The 24825-nt window shown below is 43.0% G+C and overlaps 1 long non-coding RNA gene across 1 annotated transcript in view; it reads left to right on the top strand.

Annotated features, from left to right (window-relative positions):
• LOC146680094 (uncharacterized) overlaps positions 1 to 23431 on the top strand; it is a 37658-nt gene extending 14227 nt beyond the window's left edge. The window contains exons 3-4 of the long non-coding RNA XR_014917857.1: positions 9428 to 10916; positions 22761 to 23431. This is a non-coding gene — a long non-coding RNA (uncharacterized LOC146680094). The remainder of the gene's footprint in view (positions 1 to 9427; positions 10917 to 22760) is intronic.
• The last annotated feature ends 1394 nt before the right edge of the window (positions 23432 to 24825 follow it).

Genomic DNA, 24825 nt, shown 5'->3' with positions numbered 1-24825 from the left:
GTGCGAGTGCGTCCGCAAACGCACATGTGCAGATGCCACCACCGCATTTGTGATCCTCTGGTTTATAGGGTTTTTTTCTAACAGAAAACACTACACTACAACACTACAAAGATTTGTGACTTTTTTTTTAATTCCTGCATGTTGATTTTGTTCTTTTTCTGTCTCTCAGTTCAGGCTTACATGCTCATGAAATTCCCAAAGTCCTCCTCGAATAGCTAAAAATGCATTTTTCTTTTAGTGTGTTCACTCTCATACCGACCACCACACTGCAGCCCCTTTCTTCTCACATGTTTACGTCTCGGCCGCCATTTACAAACTATAATCGTATTCCAGGGAAGGGGAAATTCTTTGTCCTGACAGACCCCCCCCCCCCCCCCTTTTAAAAAACATACCCCACCACCACAACCCAGTGCCAGATGCCCTTCTGTATTGTGTGGGTGCTGGGGGCAGACAGGCAGGCAGTCCCCTTCTTCTGTCTGTCTTTCTCTCTCAACCATGATGTCACCCGGTGTGTCTGTATGTCTATCAGGGCCTCGACAGGAACTTAAGTGTGGGAAGGGAAAGCATTCAGGGTCGGAGGGGTGATGGTGGTGCGAGAGGTTCAAGGAGGGGTTCAGGATTGGTGGGGGGTTTTTTTTAGGGAGGAGAGGTGGGGAGGTTGATGTGTTGGGAAGACAGTGTCTGCCCTAAGAGGTCAGTTAGTGGACTTGAGCATGGAGCAAGTGTGTGTCTCTATGTGTGTGTTTAAGGGTGGGGGTGTCGGGGGGTTCTCCTAGAAACTCTAAAGCAAAGTGGAATTTAGATGAATCTGTTCATCTGTGTCTTCTACTAATTCATTCTGGAGTCCAAACTCCTCAGTGTTATTCTCACAAAGGGCTTGAAGAGAGAGGATGTGAAGAAGAAAAGGATCGAAAAGCACCTTTTTTGTTATTATGAATTCTATCAAGTACATTCACAATTGTGCACAGATGTAGAGGATTCAAGGCAACGTGACAGCTTAAGCATAAAACATGTTGTTCTAGCATGTTGAGAATTACATTACACAAGTGTTGATTACCGAGCCGAATCACTAAATGAGTTTGATCAAATTCAAGTTCTTTTAATAATATTTCCTTCTGATTTTTAGAAATGTGGGAAGGGAAGTGCACTTGTAGACCTTCTCCAGTTTAGTTTGTGTAGGCAGTTTTAAAAAAAAATATGAAATGCAAATGAGGTCAGGTCAGGTTTTTTTGTTGTTTTTATAAAAGCTGAATTTTATTACAGTGAATTCCCTGATCACATTTAGAACTTCTAAAATTCTGAATCCAGACTAGACAAATATATCTTATTGCAGAGGTTTAACTGCTGGACACATGCAGTTAACTTTCCCGAGGCTATATCCACACTAGTATGTATTTATTTCAGCAGGGTGCTTTAAACACAGCCTCGATCAAGAAAAGCATTTTAGCATAGTATCAGAAATAATCTGCCTTTTTCCTGACATGCCTATTTACTTACAACATGACTATTTACTTATAAATGTTGGCGTAAACATGAAGCAGAGTGTTAGTTACATGGCAAAAATATAACTGAGGATGAACAGCAATGGAAAAAAAGTCAGACTGCAAATATTTTTGGAGATTTTGTTATTGAAAGTGACACACAAATATAAGGCAATGAGGGAAAACATACATAAAGATTTATATGTGGCAATATATTAAAGGGGCACATTGTGCATTACTAAAGGAAGCCATTGAAATGGAAACCACACAAGAATAATGAGATCACTAAGCCTAGCTGCAATGTTTTGGCCTCATTTTTGTGACCGATTAGACCCAATTAGGACGTGAACATGTGTGTCTATTCCTGCATATATGAACTAAAATGTTGTTTTTAAAACTAAAACCAGGTCAGCAGCAGTTACAAATATCTCTGTTTTAGAGGTCTGAAATGCTGATGTAAACTTAGCAAAGTTTCAAAATGAAGATGAATTAGTATGGATGTACTAAAGAAGCCCTTTGTGTCTTGCACTTCTCTTTGTCCTGGATTTCCACATTACGTCATTGTAGGTTACATCGTGGTTTGCCTCTCAAATCGGTACATGGTCACTGTTAACTCAGATTTATGCTGAGCTTAAAGAAACTTTCCTCATCAAAATGTGAAAATAGCCCTTTAGAGACTCGCAATCTGCAATCTGAAGCTCGACTAGCCAACTGAAGCAAGATCTTTTATTTGAGGGACGTTCAGCTGTGATGTTGTCATTTATTCACTGTGCTATCAGCCAAGGAACTGAAACACTAGTTTTAGTTTTTAAGGTTCATATAAACAGCTTAGAAAACTCATTGCTGCATTACTGTCAGTCTAAATAATGGAATAATGTTATTTTTCTTGATTCCTGAATTGGCTTTATAGAGAATGGAGATTTTCATCTGACAGCATTAATGTGATATTTACAGCCCACCAGCAGACACAGACAACAGGCACCTTTTTCAACCGGTAAACATTTACTGGGACACAGATGCATGCCTTTGTCATTCATCCCCTTTCTGTTTGGTCTTCTGCGTTTGTATTTCTTCCACCTCTTTGCTCCTTCCATCTATTGCTTTAATACGTTTCCCATCTCTGTCTTTCTCCTACTCTCGCTCTCCCTTTCTCTTCCTGGCTGTGTGAAGAGGTGATAGTATTGGGAGACAATGGGGAAGACTCACTTAATTAGCTGGACGAGAAGATGCATTGTGGCAATTACCGTGCACAAAGGGAGGGGAAGGTATGGCTCTGTAATGCGCTGCTGTCTGTATTTGCCTGGCTGTTGTAGCCTGGAGTGCAGGCAGGTCTTTATAGGGGAGACTGAAAGCAGTAACAATGGAAGACAGGATGTACTCCACATGTAGAGCCATTTCTAGTCCTTTTACAAACAGGGACAATAGCATCTACAGTCTCTTAAAGGCTGGAAATATAGAAACTGTATGTACTCTACTGATGGATTACTGGGCTCTAAACGCACAGGTCTTGTGGCTGTGTGAAAACTAGCTATCCTGCTTTGCATCTGTGTACAGATCAGTTGTGCACATTTCATAACACCTTTTAATAATAATGCTTTAATTAGATATTATCATAAATAATTTACTGAGGCTTTACGTACGGTTGTATGCCAATAAATAGAAAAAAGAGGGCTGAACTTCTAGACAGTCTTCATAAATGATCTGCAGATACTTTCCTCAAAAAAAAAAAAAAATGGAATCAGCAAAATCCAAGGGGTAAAAAAAAAAAAGGCCTTCAGACAAAGTATGTGTGGGTCCTAAGTAGACACACAAACCTCATGGACACACAAAATAAAATCAGTCAGTTTAATTATCCAAAAACTAAAAATAGTTTGGGGTAATTAATTATTTCAGCCAAACTAGTAAAATTGAGACGCCTGTTTTTGTTGACAGTTTCACAAAATTCTTTAACACTGTTGCTTTTAATTGTTGGGTAATGGTTGTCAGCTTAAACAGGCATAGTACCATTAACTAAGAGGAGGAGATTTAGATGCCAGTATGACATAGCCTTCAAACCATGCACTTGATGATGATCCCATTTCTGGATATGGGAAGTTGGGAAGTTGTTCTTCTGATGTGTATTTAAGTTAAAATAAAACATAAAATGTCCTGTGTTTATTGCTGAATGTTCTAACAACACACTGAAAGGTCTTTTTTTAATATATATTATATATATATATTATATAATATATATTATATAATATATATAATATATAATTGCTTTAACTCATGGGGGTTACTGCTAATAAATAATTTTTCTAACTAATCTAGATCCCTCTACACCAACAACAACTGCAAACATCCAATACAGAGGTTCCATATGTCATACAGAGCAGTGGATGGGCTTGCAAAGTGTAGAAACTGCACAGAATTCAGATTTTTTTCAGTCAAATTCACTACTATTCCTGGCGTGAGGATGGTAAGCACAAGTGGAAACGTATGAAAAGTTCTGAGCATTTGCAGATCTCGACCAAGTTGGATCACAAAGAAGTAATATAAAATTTCTGTCTAGCTCCACAGCGAAGGTTTCATGATTTTGCAGGTCCACTTCAAACACATGGAAATTATAATGCACTTACTATTACAGTATGCTGAAATACTGCTGAAGTTGCACAAATGATTCGCATATCTCAGGCTTATCGTGTGTTCTGTAAATTGTAGAAAATAGTGGCTAGTTCACTGAATGTGAAAGTTTTCTAAATGTTTTTCTACTTATAGGGAAAATGTTGGATTTCTTTTATGTGATTTTACTGGTCTGGCCCACATCGCCATACAATATATTTCATACCCCCTGATTGAATACAACATAACAACTTTGAATTTTCTTACAATCACCTTCTTAATCTTAACCTAATGAACTTATCTTGTAAATCCATCTTGTTGGGGCCCACCCTACTACATTGTGGGTTTTTCATAAACGTTACTGAAACTTTAGTGAAAAGATTTGTCTACCACTTAACCTGGTGACCCAAAATCTAAAATATTTGTAATGAATTGGGTGATAATCAAAATCGACAGTCACAACTTAAAAACTCTAAAAAGTGAACTTGACCTTGTTGGGTGGCAATGACTGTATTTATTTTCCTCTACTGTTGCCCATCTGTCTCCTTCCTTTCTATTCCTGATTGTCGTGTTGCTGTGTACCAAACTGGACATGCTTCTGCTTTCTATTTCTGACTGGCTATGAGTGGGCCGCTGCTTGGTGCCACTGAGTTTTTTTGTGTATCTATGTGTGTGTGTGGATGTGCAGGGTTGGGTCTAGCGAAGAGCATCCTCCTCTAGTGGAGTGGCCTGAGGGGATTTCTTTCATGAAGTCAGATAACATCCAGGCGACCCCCTCTTCCCTTTTTTATAAGAGTTCTTTAACCTTGATAAATGAAGTAGAGGCAGGAAGGGAGTGAGGGAGGGTGGGAGGAAAAAGTTGTGAGCTGTGTTGGGGGATGAGGCTGTGATGGAGAGAGAGAGAGAGAGAGAGAGAGAGAGAGAGAGAGAGAGAGAGAGACACCAACTCCCCAGCCGGCTTGCTCTCAGGATCAATAATGCTCGGAGAGCTGCTGAGCACTCCTGTCTGGCAGCTCTACCATAGGGGATGGAAGGAATCAGGGGAAGAGGGGGAGGATGGGAAGGAGGGAAAAGCAAGAAAAGAAGTGTTGAGAAAGCCTCTCTATCTCCTTCTTGTCACCCTATTTTGCGAAGAGGGGGAATTGAGGTGGATGGAGATGTAAAGATAGAAGGAAGCAGAGAAACACAGATGCAGGGTGGAGGGAAGCTAAAACCAGCACACCTATCCAGCTAAACCATGCCACACACCTACCTGCCCACCCGCCAGGGAAGCACACACTCCCGCACACACGTACACTTAGGTCTCCTTTTGCGTAGCCACAAGGTTACAGAGTGTCGATACAAACGCGCACAGCCCTCTGACAAATGGGATTTGGCATGTTCAATCAACAGTGCTGCCAAATCCCTGTTGTTAAGTGTTGCAGAGCCATATCTGTCTGCAGTGGGGCTAAGCTATGCTACCTGGGCCCGCTAACTGTCCCCTAAATATCCTCCATTAAACTCCTCGGTAATAGAATTATCTGCTGCATTTGTCATTGGATTTGAATGGACGTGTGTGCTGTGGCATAAATAGTGGACAGAGAGGGAGTTGTCACTTTGTGCACCTGTTATAAAAAAGGCTTTGGTACCTCCTCCAGCAGTGCCTCCAGGTCATCTGAACTCTCTTCCTTTTTTCTTTTACCCTCTTTTTCTTGATTTCCCTTCTTGGAATTTAAGTCTCTGGTCTCCCTCCTCCTGGCCATCTCTCCTGGCCTTTTTCCTGTCCTCTGTTAGACCTGATCCTTTCATCTTCTCTCCCCTAATCCTGTGCTAGAGAAGCCACCCCACACCCCCGCCTCGCTTCCCATTGCTCTCTTTTTAACTCCATGCCTCCTCTTATTTTAGTGTGTCCCTGTGCCCATTGTGTCTCTTTCGTTTCTTCTCTTTTTGCCTTCTTTATCCACCCTTTTATCATCCCTGCCTCTATATCTTCTCAGTCTCTCTCCCTGTGTCTTCCATATCACCCCTTCTCCTCTTCTCTTACCCTCGTCTATCCTTAATTAAGTTAGAGATCAGTTGACTGCCCCTATCATTGGTAGAGAGCGGGTTGGTCCTCCCATCCCAGGAAGGGGGTGTATTGTCTGTGCTGGTTGACTAGTGTAATCCTCCTCCAGGGACAAAGGGCACTACCCTTACTACCTCAGCCACCCCCAAAGGGCATTAGCCCCCTGATGAGTGCCATGCCCTGGCCTCCCCCTGCCATCCTGACAAACCAGCATCATACCGCTGGCTCTTCGCTGGTTTGGCTGCTGAGACTGAATGCAGATCACCATGGCAAGGATTTGTGTGTATGTATGATGATATCTACAGTTAAGTGTAGATAATTCATATATCATGTTCTTTCGGGAGGAGAGTATTTATTGTAGGGGTACATTATAGGGACCCTTTAATCCATATATTCTACACGGACACATCTGCTGTAAAACCACAGAGTTCTACTCTAAACCTCTACACAACCCCACATACTTCGCTCTCTTCTTCTCTTTTCTCTTTAACACACACACACACACACACGCACACATTCACACAGGGAACAAGTAGCTAGGGTTGCTATGGGAACGGTTGGTCAGAGTTTACCAGAGGGGAAACAAACAAAGTACTGTTCATGAGAGCAGGTTGTTCTGTGCAGAAGGAGCAGTGATACTCTGAGAGCAGGTGTATGTGAAAGTGCGTGTGTCCAATTGTGGGTTGCGTGCTATCATGTCTGGTAAGTGATGGAACGGCTGATGAGGTAGAGGGTGACCTTCTGATTAGGAGGTTGGGGATCCTTGACATACCAAATTCCTCCTGATGGTGTGCATGACAATTGCCTTTATAAAGGCATGGAATAAAGCGCTGTATGATAGTGTGTGAACGGGTGAATGAGGCTTGTAGTAAAAAGTACTTTAAGTGCTCAGTTAGGTTGAAATGGCAATATAGAAGTACAATTTACCTGTGCACTACCTTCATAAAATATTTGAAATTCTCAGTAAGGATGAGAATCTCAGAGTAACTCGTGGTATGATATTTAAAGTTAACATGATACAACAATTTTGCAAGAAACCTGCAGTAGTGGGTCTGATGAGTCAAATTGTCATGGGAATCAGTTTTGGATACCTGCATGTTTTGTTTTTTTATTTGTTATATTTGGCACCGGTGTATTGATTACATATCAAGAGGAAGCCAGTAAAGTATTTATCCCACTCCTGCTGCTCAACGAGCCCATGTGGCAACACAGCCTTCAGTTAATTTTAATCAGAGTAATGAATTTATATGAAAAAGCAGAAAATACTCTGAAACAGACAAGAATTTTCATATTCAATTCATCTGGTAATGTCTGTCTTTCTCAGTTAATCATTTAGAACATCAAACAACAGTAAAGATTTTGATTGTGTCCAATCAGAAGTTGGAAACCTGTTAAAACAACTTTAATGTTAAGACATGAAAGAGCAGTTTTTATTGATTGACACCAAGGATTAATACTCTTATAAATTTTCTTAACTCCTAATATCTGAGAGTGGATGAAAATGTGTATTTCTTTTCTTAAGCTGTTATTATGGGGAAATTACTTAACATTTTTAACTTATTTTGGAGGCAAACTTGATGCTAACCTGTCTCTCTATCCTATCCTACTGGTCTTTCTGTAGTTAAATAATCGAATCTGAGTCGCAAGAGCAACAGCTTTTGCCTAATTTTGGTCATTTCCATTTCTTCAAACATACGAAATGCATCTAAACTCTGAAGCACCATGCAAACCTCAATTTTTCTTTCCATAAAAATGCCACCATGCAATCCATCTAGGTCCCCATCCCCTTTAATGTCTCTTTAGCCCTGCACTTGGCTGCTTGAGTAATATTTATTGCACAGTCTCTTTTAGCCTCAGTTTCTCCTTTTTATTCATTTCCCCCTGAAACAAACAAGTCCTGTGCCGCAAGGCAAAACGCATCGCCCCCCACCAACCCCACTACCTCCATCAGCCTTCCCCACCTTCTCCAACCCCTGCCCTCTTTCCTTCAGCACTGACAGATAGACAGACATACTGTTCTCTCTTTCTTTGCCTTTCACCTCTCAAACCTCCCTCCATCCATCCTGCCTGGACGGGTACAATGCAGGCGCTCTATCCTGCGGCAGGGAGAATGCAACCCTGAACTAACAATATCACCAAGGCTGCCTGAATGCCGCCGAGTCCCATTGTGCTCTGTCAGAGGGGAGTTAACACCCATGTCTGAGCCCAATGAATAGTATTATTGTGTCTGAGACATACACCGCACCCCGGGTCCCCATCCATGTCCCCGAACTCAACTCGCCTGCCCCCCCCCAAACTTGGCTCTCTTGTCCCAACAGTGTAGCCCCCCTCTCACGCCACTCTTGCACCCCCTTCGCTCTTTCCTTAACAGACAGCTCTAACTTCCAAAGCCTTGCCGGCCCACTGACTCTAAACCTCAGCACTTTACTTCTCTATTCCACTGGCAGTCAGCCCATGGGTTTTAGTCTGGTTTTTAGAACTGCAGAGAGGCTAAGAGAGGTGAAAAGAAGGGCTGTAGTGACTCTTGCAAGAGTATTTTGCAGATTGTGTGGTTCTGGCAGCATGTTGCAATGTGAGGTAGTGGGGGTTGAATTTGGCCATAGCTCTTTTTCTGTTGTGGAACACAATAGGACCATGGATCCTCAAAGAAATGTCTCCCCCCAACTGCTATTATCATAAGAAGAGGGCCGCTCAACCAATTTAAATAATTCTGGATGATACAAAAGCTGAGATGTTTTGTTTGGCAAGGTTTCTATAGAGCACCACTGGTCTGGCCAAAACATTCCCATTCCTTCACACTAACTGTGCCACAAGGTGGTGAAATATCCTGTCAGGTTTAACATTACTTTTGTTATTTATAATCATTAAGGGCAAATAAATATTACATTTTGCAAGCCTGTTCTGCCAAAGGAGTGGAAAAAAAGCATAGCTGTTAAAGACAAACTTTTCCCGTAAATATTTTTAATGTATTCTATTGACGCAGGAGTGATTTTTATAATGGGCCCACTCTTGCTATATTTTGCTATCTGCAGCACATCAGAATCTAATAGCTGAGAGTACCTTTGGCAGGCAGTATCTCACTGCCTGACACACTTAACTCTCAGGCCTCAAATCCCCGCAGTTTCTGCTCTCTGAGGTTAGCAGGTTCATATTACCAGCTGAGTGAGGATGCCAGAATCCTCACCCCAGACTTCTTGTTGATCAAAGACCAGGATTGACATTCAGAGTGTGTAAAATCCTAAAAGTTAAGATTAACTTGTTTTTTTCTCCATCTCTGTCTCTGGTTGTTTGTGTACAACAGGAAGAGGAGAAGGAGGAGGAGGCAGCGGAGAACGAAAAAGAGAAGCAGAGTGGGTGGAAGAATGGAAAAAGAGAAGGATAGAAGCAGTTCGAGGAGGTGGTATCGAAGCGGGTGAACCCAGAGCAGGTGAACACAGCTGTGGATCGCCATGGGCTCTCTGGCTGCCTTCCTCCTGTGGCCCCGGTGCTGCATACAGGGGTCCCGGTGAACCAGCAGGGGCCAGCCAAAGCTGCGGCAGAGTGGGCAGGCTAGGCCAGCCAAACCAGGAGAGAGGCAGGTGAGGCGGGTGAGCCGAGCTCTCATTCCCGCCGGCTACGAGCCTCCTCGGCAGAGTGGAGCAGCGCGGAGTAGCAGAAATCAATACAGAGGAGAGAGGCTAGCAGAGGTTGCCCAGCACCGCCTGCAGGCCTCGGAGCCCAGGGACCAACCACCACTGCTCCCAGCTCCTCTTTCCATCTCTCTTTCTATCTTTCTCCAGCAGTCCCACCACCATCTAGGGCCAGGGCCCTAACCTTGGAAGTGCCCCACACGCTGTGTGTGTGTGTCAGTGCACGCACATGTGTGTGTGAAACAGAGAAAAGGGAAAGGGAAGAGACAGAGAAGCAGTCTTTGTGTGTGGTTCAGCTGGAGGGTTTTTACTTGGTCCAACACCACTTCATAAAACTTTGTCAGAGAGACGTGGAGACAGCAGGAGAGGCAGAGAAGAAGAATGAGACAGGACGTCGAAGGTCTCTTTTCTTCCACCTGCCTCCCTCTTATTACTCATTCCATCTTAACCGTTTGAATAAGGATCTGTCTGAGCAACCTGCTCAGTCCCACTTCCCAGCACAATATTCCTAAGATCTCATGAGCCAGGATGAAAGGACAATTTGAACTTTTTCTCTCATCCGCTATATCAGACACAACCTGTCTTTTCGTCTTAGATTTTCTTACCCTCACTACAGCAGCTCCCATAAGAGGATATGGCAGTGCAGTATTGATCTATAAGGTGGAAGAGAGGAAGGCGGGCCTGGGCTTTCATACCTCTCTCTCACTATGTGTGGGGAAATAGCACCTGAAGTCCACGTACCGCTGTGCAGCAGGGATCCCATGGCAGCACAAGTGAATGGCTGCTAATTGAATGAGAGATGAAAAAGACAGTAGTTTTAAAAGTGCCATGCCCTCAATCGTCTGCCTTCGTTTTCATCTGACTTTTTGTCTCCTCCACGTACGCAAAAGTCCTTCCCCACACAGACACTCACTATTCAGATGTTTAAGCTAAATTGCCAAAATAATCACAAATGAAAAGCTGGTTTGACATCAGCGTGAATGTGCAGACCTTTGTACAAAAGAGGGGAGAAACAAGTCGAATTTTTATCCAGCGATAGTGAGTGTCACGACACAAAAAGATACTGTACATGTCTGAGGGCTGGAATGACACTAAAGGACAGGTGGAGAGTTTCCCAAGAATGCAAATGTGCGGTGATTACGATGGGATTCTTATTTCCTGGTGAGTACAATGTCACGGTTTCGTTCTTCATTTTTATTAACACAAGCCACTCTGTTAGTGTGATAACCATATTGAACTAAACTAAAAGATAGCATAAGATACCATCTCTGCTCGGAGGACCACGTGTGTTTTTCAAGTGAACTCAGAACATGTTGTGTTGTAGATGATCTCCACAGTCTGCGCTGTGATCACACTGTCACCGACTGTTGGAGTAGCTCGTTGTTGTTGACTGTACCAGGCAGGGCATTAAAGCACAATTCCCCCTCGCCTGCCAATCTCCTGGCACACACAGAGAAACTGGCGCCTCTCTACATCTCAGCCTGGCAGCGATTACAAAATGGCCGATTCCTGTCTGCCAGCTGTCTCCCTCAGCCAAGATGGCGCTCACTCTCTTTTTAATGCCCGCTGTTTGCCATCTGCCCTCTAATTGTTAACGGCTATGCAAATATCTTGTAATTGCCTTTGCATGCGCTTGATACTTAACCCCTCCCCATCGGTTGTAAATAATGGTGGTAGCGTAGACGGAATAAAAAGAAACACAACCCTGTGCGGTTGCTGATTGAATACACAGCAGGAACAATTAGCAAATGAATGTTGCCTGTAGTTGCTCTGCTCTTTACTTCTCTTTAAGCTCACCTTATTCTGCATGCAAATCACCGATGCTGTTGCTTTTGATGCTAGCTGAAAAAAATAAAGCGGCACCTCGTCTTTCTGTCGCATTCAGAGACGCTCATGTGTCTTCTCATTGTGCCATATGTGGCATCTGTGGTTGGCTGCATAACCAGGGTACCCTGCCTCCTCTGACAGGCAAAGCCCACACTGTAAAGGGGAGCAGGAGCGAGGGAGAGGCATAACATAATGACCTCATTAGCATGCTCAGCACTCCCTGCTATAGGCCCTGGTGCGCCGCTGCGCCGTGGGACCCACCGGTGTACGCCCTTCTCACAGCACTCAGCATGCAACATTGTGTTCTCCCCACACAATGCGGCGCTTCATACAGGCTTTATTACGCCTTGTCAAAGCACAGGGGGATCAGGGGTATCAGTGCAGAAGCAGCAGGATACTCGCTGTGTACGTGGAACAGGAGATGTATTGGTGCTTTATGGTCTTAATGTGGTGTTAGCTGTGCTGATGGATCCTCTGTTGCTGCTGTTGTGCATTGATATGTGTGTGTTTATGTTTGTGTGTGTGCTTCTCTGCGCCCCCATACTTGTGTGCCTTTGTGTAATTGTTCGTTTCATTGTCAGCTCCCATGGCATTCGTGGCAGTTTTCACCTGTCAGTGCTAATTATTGGAAAGAGTGATCTGGTGAATCATCTATGTCCTGGAAATAGGCTATCAGCCACCCTGCAGACCTGCTGTATGGCATCTGTTGTCGTTCTGTAGCAGCGTAGCTTTTAGCTTCACAGTGAGGACTGTAGGGTGACACCACTACATATGGGCTCTCTCTCTCTCAAGAATATGACAAGATGACAGATCAAAGCATACATATTTACGTTTTTTTTGTTAAGTCGGAGAGGTTTAAGCCAACACTAAAACAAAATCGGAATTCTTTTTTCTAGATAAATCATATCTCTTAATGAATGTTTATTATTGTGAGATCAGACACAAAAGGACACATGCTGACAGTTAAATGTAGGTTTTACAGTAAAACAATTCACACAACTATTAAAAGCATAAAAAAACAGCAAAAGACCCAACAACAATAAGCACTGACGTACAAAATATAAAAATTGAAGTACCGTGGTTGTCCCCAAAATCAATTTTTTGAAATCTGTGGTGCGATTACTGCTGAAAATTTTAATAGTGTAGTAACCACTGTTGTCTTTTATCCCTCCTCAAAAGGCTGGTTCATCCCCGTTATCATCTCCTCTATCAAACTGAGGCAGTTTTAATCAAGCCTCTGTCTAATCAGTCCACAGTGACATTGATGAGACTGAGGTAGAGTGGAGCGGGTTAGGATAAAGAGCCCATGCTAGCAGTGGTTAGCCTAGGTGGGGTGACGCTACAGTATCTTTTGTGGGGAAACAGGCAGTGGAGAGGACTAAAATCCTCTCTCAGCAGGGAGGCAATAACAACCGATGCAAGCTAGATTGAACTTTTTATAGAATTTTTTGATGATGTTCCTAGGTTAATAATTTTGTCTAAATTCTTGCTTTGGAATTGAAACATACCTGGGTTTCAGAAACAGTGTAGAGGAGAGAAAATAAAAGAGGCAGAGCGAAGAAAATCAGTTTGAATTTGTTCAAATCTCTCATGCAGTCTTAAATATGGATGTGTGTCAAGTGTTTCAAAGAAGAAAGAGAGACGCGACTGGATCACGAGGAGCTGAAAGGGTGGGGCCATCGTATTTTTCGTATTCAAAACTACAAGGACGACCATATGGTATGAAAAGCAACCGATGAGCACGATACCTCACCGCATATGCCAGTCAGCCATCATAAGTGACACGTACTGGCTTATGGAAACATACTGCATGAACACACACACTTCCATGTGTTCGTTCACGCTTACTCACAGAAAAAAAATGGGGAGGAGGGGGGGCTCCACAATGCCATCCCCTGCAGAAAGCTTTTATGTTAATCACAGTTAGGGCCCTGTGTCTTACTTACAGTGTTGCAATTATGCATAATTCAACACACAGACAACAGGCAGGACAGTACAGTAGACCTTGGTTTAGGCGGCACCGCCTGTGGTTGAATGTGAGACACTAAATTGAGCAGAATAACAAGACTCGCCTTTTTCTTTTAAGGCTAAAGGATATATTGAGGTTCCAAATGTTTTCATTTAAATGTTTTTTTAACTAATATTCATGATTCAAATAACTATATAAAGTTTCTAAATTTAAACATTACTAAAACTTTATATTAAAATCATTCTCAATAGATGATTTAACATTTTATTTAATCAGAGTGAGATCTGCTCAAATACACGAAAGATCAGCATCACTACTGTAGTACAGCATAATTTTCCCTAAATTGCATTAACTGAGAAGTTTTTAGGGCATTTTTTGTGCAGTCTTCATTGGAGTGACTTTTATGTGGACTGTTCATTTGTGTGCGAGAGAGTGTCGTTCACTCCACTGCAGCTTTTCTCATTCTGACTGCCCATTGCTTTTTATTTGCTTAGGTATTGATTGAATGTGGTGCACCCTCTGAAGTAATAGTTGCTGAAAGCATTTACAGCCATCACTCAATTTATCCTGGCCAGTTTCGCATGTCATTCTTTTTCTGGTTATGACCAAACAAATAAGTCATCAGTTCTGTCTAAGATCAAATTATTATTCAAGTCGAAAATGAAATGTAGACACATGTGCGCCGAGGTTGCGGCAGTAGGTAAATTTGCAATTTTTATGTGCATTTTGTGCAGTTTTTTTCTTTACTATGCTCAAATGCATGAATTTTATTTTGCAGAGATTATCGAGCTGAAGTGATCACGAAAGCTTCTAGCTGCAATTATTGCCGCGCATTCATGTTCAGCAGAAGACTGATCTCTATTCATTTCAAGCATTGCAGTTTTCTATTTAAATGACAGCCATTATTTCCTAAAAAGTGAGTCATTTAAAATATTGAACCTCTTTCAGTTATAATGATAATTAAGGTAATTGGTTGAACAGGCTAAGATCTTTTTCGGGCCATTTTATTTGCCAAGATACACTTGATAGACCAAACTAAATCCACTTCAATGATACTCAAGCAAATTCCTTATGTGAAACTACCCTTCTTAGGAAGTAATTCCTGAGTCAAGTGCTGCTGCTGTGGTTTCCTCGGAGCTGCAACACTGAGCCCCAAGTCTGATTATAGACTCAGGGAAAAACAGTCAGGCATTTATCCAAGTCACTGATTATGTCATTTCAACAGGCTGCAAACACTCAGACTGGGTAGACAGCTCTGAGGGGAGAATTATGAAGCCGGACTGGAATGGAGGCTGTATGAAAAGGAAATGAAAATGGAGTAGTGCTGTATGTGTGATTAAACTGCCTGCTTACCGGCAAAAGGCCACGCTGGTGTAACACAGGCCTGAGATTTGGCCATAATGAAAATGTGAAGGTGGTGGGGTTTGAACCCTCTGAATGATGTGTATGAGCACACACACACACACAGACACACTCTCTGGTGGCTGCACATGAGTTATATAGTGTATGTATGTGCTCAGGTTGAATGGTTTATATGATGGCCCGTTAAGAAAGACCACAGATGTAATTTGAGACACAAAGCACAGAAGAATAATTCAAGGAAAAACATCCTTCTCCAGTTAAAGAAAAAACAATTTAAAAAAATAAAAAAATTTGTAGGTGACATGCAAATTAGACCACCATGCCCACATAAATATTACATTTAACCATTTGGATTCAGAGCCAGAATCCCAGTCATGAAGCGTGGGAACAGACTAAATTAGGAGGTGAGGGGTCTGTGCGGTGGAGGGGGTTTCAGTTAGTTCACGGCCAGACACCCCAGCTGCACTGACTTCCATTCAGAAACAGGTTAAGGAGGACCTCAAAGGTCAAGGTTAGAGGGAGTGGGGGGAAAGGGGTCATCACTGCAGCATAGAGCAATATGCGTGTGTGTAGGTGTGTGTGTGTGTGTGTGTGTGTGCCATTCATCTGTCGTGCGTTCCTTGCTGGCTGGTTCACTTGTCTGTAAGCTGACTGCATGTTTGCTTAGTTTATAAGCTGCTTCTTATTGCCTCGCTCCAGGGACAACTTGAACAGAGAAGCAAGGGAACCCAACCCCCTTCTGTCAGCCTCTGGCCAGTTTCCAGCCGGCCCTGAGCCAAATCGAGCCAGAAATCAGACCTGCAGCCTAGTACACCCCCTGGTCAAACAACCCCCAGTGAAACGCAGTCAAACCTAGTCAGACACTTTGACAGCCCCACCCCCCACCCCCCCCACCCCCCCCGTCTGTCTCAGTCTGCTGCCTTCTGTAATTTAGCATGTTGGCTCAGGATTAATCAAATGTGCATACCTTAATCAGAAATATCTTTCATTACATGTCACTTTGGAAAGCCTTGAATGGACACATGTAGAAAGAAATATAATTATGAATTAGCAAATGTAATAGATAGATAGATAGATAGACAGACAGACAGACAGACAGACAGACAGACAGACATTGACCATAGACCATGCGCTAATTTGATGTGCCATCATCTTCATCATATGGCATTTTCTTTGGTATCGAAATGCAGCAGATCACTGCCATTTCATTAAATCATCCAGGAGGTGAGTCCATGATCATGTGGCACATTAAGCAAGTTATGTTTGACATGAGCAGTGTAACCCCTTTAAGAGGAGGGACTGCAGCACATGAGGAGAGGAGAAAGACAGGATGTGGAGGCAGATGAGGAACAGAGAGGACAGTGGAAGTGAGGGAAGAAATGGAGAGAAGCAGAGCCACAAGCTAACCCACCCTGCGGTTGCCTGCTTCCATTCTTCATCGGGTACTTATGGTTCATTAGACTGTCTGAAAGAAAGACCCGCTTTCCCTCATCACCTCAATAGACTAGTCCCCCTCTCTCTTCCATAGCCTGGAGGGTTCTCCTACAAAAAAAAAACCTCCCATACCCTCGTTTTCCTTCTCATTTCTGCCTCCGTCTCTTAATCGTCTCAACTCGCCCTGAAATCAAGCTTAGTAACAGCAGTTTTGTGAGCCCCTCTGGTCCACCCCCCCACCCCCCTGCTTCCATCTCCTATCATCCTCCGATCCCCACCAGCTCCCCTTCTCTGCTCATTCACTCACCTTGGTCAGACACACCACCCACCCACTGCTTAAATCCCTATCAGCATGTCAAGTAAATGTCTTCCCAGCTGGGGTTGACGCACACACACACAAACGCACATGCTGAAATATAAATGCACTACACACACAATCTTTTGCTTGCTTCTGGGGTTTAGCCTTCCTCCCTGCTGACCTTTTTCACCCCTGTTTTGCTCTCTTCCCCTTCCCGCCGACTTTCTTTCCCCCTCTGCCTCTCCTCAGGCACCGATCTGACAGGATGGTTTGGCTAGCTGACTGTATGTGCAAGAGGTTTATCACAGAGCTTCACTGCACTCCTTCTGTTGCCTGCCTGTTTTTATTTTCAAAATTAAAGTGCTTTCTCCAAAAGCCACTCGGTACCTTAGGCCATGCTCACCTTTACATCCCATCTTTTTGATTAAAAGGTTAGTGGAATCCTATCCTCTAAATTTGTTACAGTAAAATCTGGTCAGTTTATCTTCTAATACAATCTCCAGCTGCAATATCTGGGCTGTGTGTTAAGAAATAGCTCTCATATCTGCCATATTTTGAAGTCGCTCTACTGCAGAATACTTATTTTTTCCAGAAGGGATGTAATATGAAGCCAGGAATGTTCTTTAACACAGGTTTTTGCAATTTTTCTTTGCAGATTCCTTTTTCAGATGAATACTTTAAAAAAATAATTTTTTGTTATTAATTTTGCATTATCTACCATAGTTACATCTTTCACTAAAATGTTGTTGCTGGGAGATTTAGAAATATATTTTGATGAAGGCATCTATGATTTGAAGAGATCAGGTTCACCTATCGCGAGAGAACCTTTGTTTGTTTGCAAATGGCTGCGGTTGTTTATCGTAGTATTTAGGGAATAAGAGATTTCCTTATTCATCTAAATTGTCACAAACCTAGTCTTGATCTAATCTCCCACCAGCTGAAGTCTTAGCCTCCTGGGTTGTAAAAATAATTTGTGCAATTTGAGTTTGTTCATATACACTGCTGATATCATTAACATACAGGGGGGGCAGTCATTACTGAGCTCCCAGCAGACCGCAAAACAAAAATCTCACCCTGGTTCTTCTCAGAATAAGTGACCGTTTCCCGTTTGAAGCAACCCCCCACCCTTTGTACCACATTTCAATCATTACACTGATTTTTGGGGACAATGACGAGCAAAGGCGAATTCTCAGCAGTGCCTCAGTCAACATACCACAATCTTTATGTAAATGTATTCAGATGCATTCTCAGCCCTCTAGACCATCATCTCTGCTGGGTGGATGTGGTGGAGGCTGTTCAGTCTTATCTTCTCCTGTAGCAGGCTGAAAAACGCGCAGCACGGTTGGTGAAGCATATTGCGAGGTGGACCCCTGCCAACGTGCGTGAGAAACCCCTATTAAACCCTATGTTTATATTGGGGTTGTGATTTACAAATGTGCGTTTTCGTGCCTTAAGGCATGTGCACCCCCTATGCCATTTTGCTTTTTCATCAGGCGCACAGCAGACAGCAATAGAATAGCGAGGACGGGTCCTTGCTGCGTGTGGAAGGGGAGGGGAATAAGAGAGAGATAGAGAAGTGTGCATGTGTGCATTTTCATCTTATTAGGTGCTCTTCTCTGGAGCTCGGTATTCTGCTCATATTGAGATATTTCCTGAGCATGCTGACACAATTATGCACGCCAAGCAACTGTGTATGGCTGTGCTCCTTGACTCCGGTTCATCTCTAATGCGCTGAACTTGACACTCGGCAAGTTCATTGTTATTCATTTCACTGTCATCCAGGGTGCCCTGCGAGACTGTCCAAGTCTCCAGCCTAGGTTGTCCTGGCAGGACTGTGTTTGTCACACAAGTGTGCACACACACAAACATCCACACAAACCTATTGTTTCAGCATCAGGATGGTTGTAGTCCTCCGGGTAAAGGTGTGTGCTGACTGGATTGGAGGATGCAGTGAGATGGTGCAGTTTGTCTGTGACTTAGTAGCACCGCGTTGAGCTGCAGCAAAGTTCAGATCTCTGGTGAATAGGCGCAACGAGAGCAGATGTACAGTTTTTCTGCGTAGGCTGATATTTGTTTCATTGAGGTGAGGAGTTGGATTTGAAATATTAAAATGTCATTTTGTGTTTGACTTCAGCTTTTTCGTTTTTGTGTTCATTTTATGTCACCAAATTAAAAACCATTAAACCATTTCTCACTCAAACACCCTTAAAATAAGTGTGTTCTTCCCCTCTTGTTTTCTTGCCCTTTACTGTCTCCTTTCTAGGGTTTTTTTTTTTTTAACTTTCTCCTTCTGTCACTAGAAAACCAGGGGCTGCAGTTTGCTTAGCCGAGTCCATAAAGAGGCATCTTAAAAAGCTGTGTTAACAGACCAACAAAGCTTTAAATGTGCCCCCCTCTGTGAGAGGGTGGTTCCCATAGGGATGTGGCGTGGCGCTCCATTGGTAGGCTTCTATCCGGCTTCTCATTCAGCCCAACGCTCAGTCACGGTCACTTATGGTAGGAGGAGAAATCACACAATTCAGCCTAGGCCTGATCCAATGACATGTTTTTTTAATGAGGTGGCTCTATGTCTTTGTTTGGGCACCAAATTCAAGTCCAGACCTGAGCAAGTCCTGCTGAATAAGATGCAAGGCCATGGCCGGGCACAACTTAGCACACAAAAAACCCACAAAGAGCTGAGCTTCTGTTGAGCTAGTGAATAGGTCTCTACTTTCACACTGCTCCTCTGTGAACATGACAAGCAAGCAGGGCCATACTTAATTTTAACTTCTTATTTCTGATGGGAGTTTTAATGTAGCATTTGTTGTCCCCTTAGCTTGAGGACAAGCTCAAAACCCTTATATATATTTTATCAGGATTCAGTGGCACTCAAAGGAATTGCCTGGAAGCTAATTTTACACCTTCTAGTTATTTTTTCCAGGGTCATACACCAATGGATTTCTTTCTTTTTCATTTTCGCCAGCCCTGGTGTCTTTTTCAGAAAACGCCACACCATATATCACACATATGTGCATTTGTCATACGGCGTGTGTACATCTGCAAGCATGCCAGGCGCTCACTGGTTTGTATGTTCAGGGGTGAGGACTGTCATTAAACTGTCTGCCTGCATCACTAGACTCAACCATCACCCAGGCTGGCTGTCCATTCTGCTTCATGCTAGGTCTTAGAACAACACACACACACAGTCAGATTCACTTGGCCTGTAGCCAGGATTCACATACACAAAGCATACAGTCTGCCTCTTCACATTGATATGAAAGATTACATTAGCAAATACAGATATTTTTATGTTCATGCTGCACAAGTTTCATTTTAAAGTTTAATTTTTTTTATTCAAATTTCAAGCCAAAAAATTGAAAAAAGTGATGCTTCATAGATTTTTTTATATATATATATATATATATATATATATATTTTTTTTTTTTTTGCAGGAAAAACTCTTTGAAAATATTAGTTGTGGTCATACTCCCAACCTGTCCAGCTTGTGAAGCCCTAAAATGAAGCGGTGTCCATTTGTGACCCCCTCATAATAAAAGAAAATTAAATGAAAAGGGATTTTTCTTTTCAACGTGTTTTTAGGTCAATTATTTCATAGACATATAGAGGTAAAAAAAATCTGTTTCTTCTTGTCTCTTTAACCAGGGTAGCATTTTTTTTCTGTAATGTTAAATAGGTTCATAAGGCCAGGTTATCACTTCCAATTTCAACAAATGAAAAGAAAAACTAAGAAAATTTTGTTACTTAAAAATGAATAAAAATGTGCATATGAAAAAAAAACCCTTTTAAATGTTTTGCCAAGTTAAGCACACTACAATAAACCACAGTCTGCCCACTGGACCTGTGTGCCCAAGTGCTAAAGCATCCTTAAACCCTCTCATACAGCCAACCCATCAGCCGGGCTACTTGTCTCTGATTTAGTCCGACTCTGTTCTTTGCTCATGTTCAAGGCTGTGGTAATGGGGAATTAGTATGCAGAGAAGCAGACAGACGGCCCTGTGGATCCAATAGGTAGCCAGACTGGAGAAGTAGGCTGGAGTGGGGGGAAAGAGCATGTTGTTCACTTCTCCTCCTTCTATCCTCCCGCTCCCCTTCCATCACCCTTTCTTCGCCTCGTTCCCCATGCCCTGTCCCAAACCTTAATGGGACGTCAGACGGACAGCCTCGCCTGAATTGAGCAGGGACAACAGCCTGCAACCCCCTTGTTGTCTTTCCAAAAAAGAGACTCCCCCATCCCCCTCTTTCCCCCATGCCCCATTTGCTCTCACACGGCTAGCACCCATAGCTGCTCTCCTCAGTTCTCAGGGCTATTGAAGGGGTTCCAGACACCCTCCACTCTTCAGCCCCTCAGCCTAACTCTGCATAAATTAGACACGTCTCCCTGGTGCCTCGTCAGCCGCTTGGGGCACGCCTGGCCCCAGGTCTGCCATCTTCCAATCTGCTGCTCTTTCCCCCCCTCATGCTGTCACCTTCTGTCTCCCCATCTCCACCATCTACTGTATTTTATCAGTCCTCAATCTTCTTCTATATCATCTTGAGAATTGTGTCCAAGTTCTTCCAAAATCACAGTCACTACCCCTTCTGCTTTTGTCAATTTTCCACTTCCTTTTTCTTCTTTTTTTCCCCCTTAAATCCCCTGACACACTCACTCCTACCTAACCCGCTTTATATTCTCCACATTCTCTCTGTCTGCTTTTCTTATCCTGCTAGCAGTTTCTTATCCATATCTACCAAGCCTTTTCCTCTCCTCTCCTCTCCTTTCCTCTCCTCTCCTCTCCTCTCCTCTCCTTTTCAGCCAGGATATTGTTTACATCTGTCTTGGTAATCACCGACAGAGCCTCTCTAGACCTCACAGATGTTGCAATAATACAGGGGATTAGAAGGCTTAACACTCTGGCTTATTTAGGGAGTTTTCCCAATGGCGTGGTAGCGAAGCTCGTCAGCTCTTCTGAATTTGACCTTTTTTCTGTTTCACTCACTAGTGCCGAGATCCTGCAGTCTCTCTCCTCTTTGATTTGTGATTTCTCTCTCTCTCTCTCTCTCTCTCTCTCTCTCTCTCTCTCTCTCTCTCTCTCTCTCTCTTTTTTTTTTTTACAAGAGTCAGGCATGCTGATTTCTTTCCCAGATTGGTCCTCTGGGCTCCCAATTCCAGCAGATACATCAGTTGTTTGGTTTAAATAACAGCTAAAATACTTTATATACTCTATGACAGGAAGGACATGCTATCTTTTTTATTCACAAGCCCTTTAATCCGGTGTCATAGTAGCTATCTTACATACTGTATGAGTTTATCCTTGGCATCCTCTAGCCTTGCAAGAATAACAACCCAGTGTAGCTAGGTAGCTATGTGCTAGCTTCTTTCGTTGCTCACTATGATGAGGGCTGGACCTCCCGCGTCTCCTCTGGTCTCCTCTTTACTTCAGCATTGAACGATAATTGGATGGCCTTCTCAGACTCAGCATCTCTGCTGCCCCTCTCTGCTGTACAACGCCACTCGTGTTTTATGACCAAGCAAATCCTGCATCTGAGACTGTGTGTGTGTGCGCGCCTGTTTGGGTCAATGTATTTCTGTCTGGATTCTAATCCCAAAGGTGATATTAGTCTCATAGGGGGCAACCCTTCCCCCTTAAGCACGCGTGTGTGTGTGTATCTGTGTTTGTGCTTCAGGCATTGGGGTCAGCCAGGAAGCCCAGACAGGGCTCTATCTTGACCTCTGACCCATGACTGTCTGCTTGCTCAGGGGTCATGCACATTCGCGATGCAGACAGCTGATAGACGCACAAACACACGGACATGCACTTGCCTTCATGCGCCCTCCCCCATCTAGTAAACATTAACAGTTTGGTATGTCTGGGGTGATGATGACAAAGGCAGCATCATCGTCACTGCATATCTGCAGAGAGCTCATGTGATTTAAATAAAGTACATCTTCATGTGAAACAGTTCTTCCTGTTGGTGGTTTTCTGCAGAAATCCCCATATGCTTAATTAACATACACTAAAGGACACTTGGAATTAGAAGAATATTTCTGGACTAACTGCACAGTTTTGCATTGCATGCAGTATTGCATTTTCTATTCACTAATGAGTCTCTTTTTTACATGCTTGTATCTTCACAGATGCAGTCAGAAAAGCCACCGTGAAGATAAAATTGACTCTTGAGCTTCCACCTGAATAACAAAGCGTGCACGCTATCTGTAGCCAATTTCTTTGAACACGTTTAGCCTTGGCCACATATGGAAAATGCCACCTCTACACCTGCAAGAGCAGTCACTTAGACACACATCATTAGAGTCTGATTATCCTCTGTCTAGGCGCTCGTCTTTGTGGATGGTAACAGGTAAGTCAGTGCTGCTTCTAAAAGGTAAGTTTAGAGGTTGAATCAATTTAAGTGCTGTCTAAAGTGTAAAATGGAGCTTCCGAACAATATTTTCCAAAATTAGTTTCATTAGATATGAATTACTATATTTGAGACCAATTTTAGGTCGGAGATTGGATGAGACCACAAGGGGTCTTTCTTTTTCACTCTGTAATTTACATTCAAGTATTTGATTGTAAAATCATTCAACGAGAGTTTGCTGTTGTTGAATTACTTTCCTCTTTGCTGGTGCGACATTATGTACACATGTATATTTAGAGAATCTTTTTCTATAAAGAAATACGTTCATCACAAAACACTGAACGATATTGCAAAATGCCAAAAGTGTTGTTCTAATGGGATATTCATATTTTGAATAAAGTTGATCAATTTGTGAAATGAAAAACTGCCTGTGTTGGGTTTTCTTTCTACTGAAGTATCATTTTTATATCTGCCAGAAATGTTTGTTTTTAATAGTTGTGATTATACCTGAAGCATACAGTAAAGTTATAGGACTGATCATGTTTCATATTTTCAATAATGTCAAATAATTCAATAAAAACACAAACAGCAATAATTTTGGTATTACTTTCCAAAGCTTGATATGTCTTATTGCTCACTGGAATTTACTTTGCCAATACACTATGCTCGCTCCTAATTACTTTTTCCAAATGACTTCTCTAACAAATATGCTCTTTAGTCTTGTTGGGGTCCAATTTGCTAGAAGCTACAGTTCCCAGCTGCCTTAGGAAATCATTTGGCCTACTAAAAAAAATATCTTCCACTGTGGGTTTTGGCCACTGTTATTTGTGGCTAAAACCCACAGATAGAATCAGACTGGGAAAGTTTTGAGAGGTGTTTAACAAATTTCTGGTTTCGCCACTTTCACAGGCTTTAATGACAACAAACACACTGAGCTTGATCCTTTAGCACAGCACAACAAAGCACAGATGCTTCATTTTCTGAAGCTATAGGAACCTGTTTATTTAGATTACTCTGATTATTCCAGCAGTGGCTGAAGGGTTGGAAGGGGAACAGTTAAAGCAAGTGGCCTAAATCTGTAGTGTCAATTAGGTGCCTTTGTATGTGAACAGCAGGGGTGTTGAAGCGAATTGCTGAAGCTGAAGGAAACTCTGAACAATGATACACATTTATAACCACATACACACGCATACACAGGCATCGGTCCTATTTTTGTGGAGATCACACCTCCTTTTGTTTTCCCTCAACAGCCAGTAGAGGCAATGCCCCAGTGCCCCCAGTGTGCTCCAGTGCTCTGGGTGAAATGGGCTCCCATGCTCTCCTTTCAAGCCCCCTCCCCGCACTCTCCCCCAACCATGCTGTCCCCTCGCTCACTCCAGGCTTCCCAGCCCTCGGCCTCCCCGTGAGTGGTCCTGACCTGAAATTAGGCCCAGGCAAGCCACCGTGGCCAGACCGGCATAAAAGGAGATCTGTGTGTGTTTTCGTGTGTATGTGTGTGCACCATGGCCCTGAAAGAAAGTAGGAGATTATCCCATTCTGTGTGTCCAGTCACCAGTGCCGTATTGACCACAGTGGGCCACCCAGGGAGCGTCCAGCCAGCCGTGAGATGGCCTGATATACATGCTTACTGGCCGTGCTAGATTCCCTCACTCTCACCGGGGAGAAGGCCGAGTCCTACTGGCTGAACTCTTTCTAAAGACACTGTATGTGAAGTGACCGACCGTGCACAGGCACACACACACACACAGCTGCTGTCATACACATACACACACATGCATTTCGTCGTAGCCTCTGTACAGTGAAAGACATTGCCATCAGGTCGTTTTCTGTGTCCTGTGAGGCGA

This window comes from Copadichromis virginalis, linkage group LG23, assembly GCF_057382275.1.
Source record: "Copadichromis virginalis isolate Kocher_CV1m ecotype Utaka linkage group LG23, C_Virginalis_male_GT1.1, whole genome shotgun sequence".
Lineage (NCBI taxonomy): Eukaryota > Metazoa > Chordata > Actinopteri > Cichliformes > Cichlidae > Copadichromis > Copadichromis virginalis.
Note: the sequence above shows the minus strand (reverse complement) of the source record. Positions and strands in the feature narration are given on the sequence as shown.